The 4,322-nt window shown below is 44.1% G+C and overlaps 1 long non-coding RNA gene across 1 annotated transcript; it reads right to left on the minus strand.

Moving 5' to 3' along the window:
• Window positions 1-208: 208 nt before the first annotated feature.
• On the minus strand, window positions 209-4,322 carry LOC122472463. The gene is made up of 2 exons (XR_006294451.1): window positions 4,036-4,322; window positions 209-1,188 (listed from the first exon to the last, which is right to left on the minus strand). It is a non-coding gene; the product is annotated as an uncharacterized LOC122472463 (long non-coding RNA).

Genomic DNA, 4,322 nt, shown 5'->3' on the forward strand with positions numbered 1-4,322 from the left:
TTGTAAAAAATAAACTCTTGGGGATCTTTTCCTTCTTTCCATTATTTAGGAATGGAAAAGGTACCTACCTTACTCTTTCTGTCAGCCTCAACCCACAGACTGTGAAAACACATCAGTCACTTAATTTACACTTCTAAAGGAAAGCAACACACACACACACACACACACACACACACACACACACAACCTAACAAAGCAAACTCTATGGTTCTCAGATCGTCGTACTTTCCTAAATAAAGTTTACGGGTTTGTATCTCAACTGCTATACTGAAATCCCTAAAACCCCAAGGTGACAAAGCAAAAGAAAGGGACCTGTGCTCTTGGAATCTGCAGCGTTCATGGGGGAGCCTGATCGTGGCTCTGCAGGGAACACTTCCACGTTCCCCAAGGAGCAAAGTCAACTTCTTGAGCAGCCCTTATTTCTGCCCCTTCTTCTTGAAATATGTCCCACAAAGGCATAGGAAGAGATTGTGGTTTGCAGTCAAGCAGGCCTGGATTCCGCTTGTTCCTCAGAACCTTGCCCGTGAGGCCTTGACCAGTTCTGTCCGCATATGCTTCTTCCTTAGATGGATATAGCTCCCAGGATGGTGGCAGAATGGTCAGCAACCGTGACTGTTCCTGGTGGAACAGAGATTGCCAAAGTGACATCCTGAGAAATTTAACAGTGACTCTCCCTCATTCCACACAATCCTGAGGCTTGAGTCATTTTTTCAGAAGATAGTAGCAGTGGGGAGGGCATCCTACCCCAGCATTCCTCATCTGTGTTGTGACACAGAGAAATGCCTTGTGATGTGAATGGGTATTCTGTCTCGGGGAGGCTGGAGGGCCTCAGGCCGCCCAAGGGCAGGGCCTATTTTTCTTATCTTTTCACTCTGGTGTCTGTATCAATATTCTCATTTCCATGCCAGGTGTGGCTGTGGTTGTGGGCCTGTAGGAAATGCTACACACAGCTCTTAGACTAGGGTAGACAGCAGTCTGGAGAGCAGTAGACAGTACTTATTCACGACGAATAGCTGTAACCCCTGTGATTCAACAAATCCTTCTCAGGTCCATAAGGGGGTACGTATGAGGGCAATCGCCATGGCAGGTGCGATACAGGTGCCCACCCTGGGGGTGGGTGCTAGGCGTGGGAGGTGTCCACCGTGAAATCCAACGTAACAGCTTAGATGTAGACACAGCAAGACCGTGCTCAGGGAATAAAGGAAGAAAGCAAATGAGATCTACAACATGATGTCACTTACAGAAACTGAACATTCGGGAGTACGAAATAACTATACATTTTATAATAACGCAGGAGACAAAACAGTACACATTAAACACTCAGAACTGTTGTCTGTGGGAAGTGGGAATAGGAGGGGAGAATGAAGGAAAGATGAAGGGATGGATGAATGGATGGACGGATAGGGAGATAGATTGGTAGATGGATGAATGAATGAAGGAGATAGATAGATAGATAGATGGATGAATGAATGAATGAATGAGCTGGGGCCCTGCGCAGAGGAATTGGGGATATGATTGCCTTAGCCCTTTGCTTTTGTATTCCTAAATAAAAAATAATTATCATTTTCTAGGTGTGTGACTTTTTTCTTTTTTTTAATGTTTATTTTTTTTTGGGAGAGAGACAGAGACAGAACATGAGTGGGGAAAGAGCAGAGAAAGAGGCAGGCACAGAATCCGAGGCAGGCTCCAAGCTCTGAGCTGTCAGCACAGACCCCTACACGGGGCTCAAACTCATGAATGGCCAGATCATGACCTCAGCCGAAGTCAGATGCTTAACTGACTAAGCCACCCAAGCACCCCTATCATTTTCTACGTGTGTAACTTTTGAAAACTTGGGAAGCAACTGTTCTGGGCAGTGCAAACATTTCGTTAGAAGCCCCCAAAAGTAGCAATTAATAGGAATTTAGCAAAAGCTAGATGTGAAACTTGGAGAGAAAAAATGTGCACATAACCTGTTTTTTCCATTATGATTACAGAAGGATGATTTGTAAAGACAGGCCATTACACTGAATTAACATGTAAAGTCACTAAATATATTATATGAATTGTTTTAAAGAAACGCAAATGGTGTTGAAAAAAGATCATTAGGTAACCTAGGGGGTGTAAACTTGGAGGATTCACACCACTTCCTGAGAATTGTAGGGAATAGTAGGGGCAGTATTTTCCCTTAGCCCTGTTCTGCTTGCCTTACCCCTGCCAAAAATGAGAGCCTGTTAGACCCTTCTGATTTCCACCCCCTATCCCCACCCCACCCTGTTCCCTGCCTGGTCAAAAGTATCTGGGAACTGTGTCTACAATGATTTTGAAACCAGTTTGGTTTGTCTTGAAGGTGGCTCTCCAGCTGGGCGCTAGGGAAGGAGGGGGTTGGGTAGGATTCAGAGAAACGCTGATAAGTGGGAAGGACTTTGCAGGTGTAGGGAGCAGCGTGATTGAGGGCCTGGAGGTAGGAATGGGGAGGACCAACACAGGAGCCTGTCTAGACATGGAGAAACTGTGCCCTGATCCCTGCACAGCTGCGAGGTTCGTCAGGCCCAGGTCTCCCATTGCAGCTCAGACCCGACAGCTACAGGTGATCCCATGAGGGGAGCTGTCTTGTGCTGGGTGGGCCTGGAGCCAGTAGCTGCTCACTGAAATCTCATAGATTAAAATAAAAAGCCCATCACTGCCAAGCGTGGCTTTCATTTCCACTGGATACTTCTTAACTTCCCTCTGGCAGTGCTGCCCATCTCTAGGTGAGAGTCTGTCTCTGCCAGGTTCTACTTATTTGTTCCCTTCTGGTTCTTTCTTTCTTTCTAAGATTTTATTTTTAAGTAATCTCCACACCCAGTGTGGGGTTCGAGCTCACAACCCCGAGATCAAAAGTTGCACACTCTACCCACTGAGCCAGCCAGCTAGGCGCCCCTGTTGCCTTCCATTTCTTTTCAAAAATGAACGTCTGATGTGTTTCAAAAATTTTTTTAACTTTATCTATTTTTGATAGAGTCACAGAGCATGAGCAGGGGAGGGGCAGAGAGAGAGAGAGAGACACAGAATGCGAAGCAGGCTCCAGGCTCTGAGCTGTCAGCACAGAGCCTGACATGGGGCTCAAACTCATAAAGTGCCAAGATCCGTGACCTGAGCCCAAGTCGGCCGCTAACCGACTGACCCACCCAGGTGTGCCCCTCTGGAGTGTTTCAAACCTGGGGACGTTTGTGTTTCTGTGGTTTCTAATATACCCGTCTAATGTGCTGCAAAAGGAAGTGACTAGTTGTCAGACAGGAGGAGCAATTTCTCAGTTCCCAAAAGATTGCGATGGATAGCACCAAATGCCAATGGTTTAAATAAAAATCCTAAATACTTTGAATAATTTTCATCAGTTTTGTTGAGATATAACTCAAGTACCATACAATTCACCCATCTAAAGTGTGTAATTCCAATGGTTTTTAGTGTATGTCATTTTTAATATTTTTAAATTGTGGTGAAAATATATATGACAAACCTTGGCACTCTTTTCTATTTTTTATTAAAATTCCAGTTAAAAACATACAGTGTACTGTTAGTTTCGGGTGTGGAATTTAGTGGTTCATCACTTAAATAAAATACCCAGTGCTCATCACAAGTACCCTCCTTAATTCCCATCCTCTTTTTCATCTATCCCCCCACCCTCCTCTGGTAACCATCAGTTTGTTTAAAGTTAAGAGCCTGTTTCTTGGTTTGCCTCTCTGTCTTTCTTTTCCCTTTGCTTATTTTTTTTTTTTTTAATTTCACATCTGAGCAAGATCAGTGATGTTTGTCTCTCTCTGACCGACTTACTTTTCTTAGCGTAATATTCTCTAGCTCCATCCGTGTCATTGCAAATGGCAAGAGTTCATACGTTTTGATGGCTGAGTCGTATTCTATTGTATATGTATACCACAACTTCTTTACCCATTCGTCAGTCGATGGACATTTGGGCTCTTTCCAGTGTTTGGCTATGGTTAATAATGCTGCTGTAAACATCAAGGTGCATGCACCTCTTCGAATTAGTACTTTTGTATCCTTTGAGTAAATACCTACTAGTGCAGTTGCTGGATCGGAGAGTAGTTTTGTTTTTAACTTTTCAAGGAACTTCCATGCTTACAAACCTTGGCATTTTAAGGATACAATTCAGAGGCATTAGTTACATTCGTGATGTTATTGCAATCCTCACCTCAGTCTATTTCCAAACTCTTTCATCGCCCCCAAACATGATTCTATAGAATATCACTGTACTATAGTTAGGCATAGATGGAAAGAGTTTTGTTGGTAAAAGAGGGTGTTGGACATCATCATCCTCTGCTGGTGGATCCCCATGGCAGGTATCC

This window comes from Prionailurus bengalensis, chromosome A1 (genome assembly GCF_016509475.1).
Source record: "Prionailurus bengalensis isolate Pbe53 chromosome A1, Fcat_Pben_1.1_paternal_pri, whole genome shotgun sequence".
In the NCBI taxonomy this organism is placed as follows: Eukaryota; Metazoa; Chordata; class Mammalia; order Carnivora; family Felidae; genus Prionailurus; species Prionailurus bengalensis.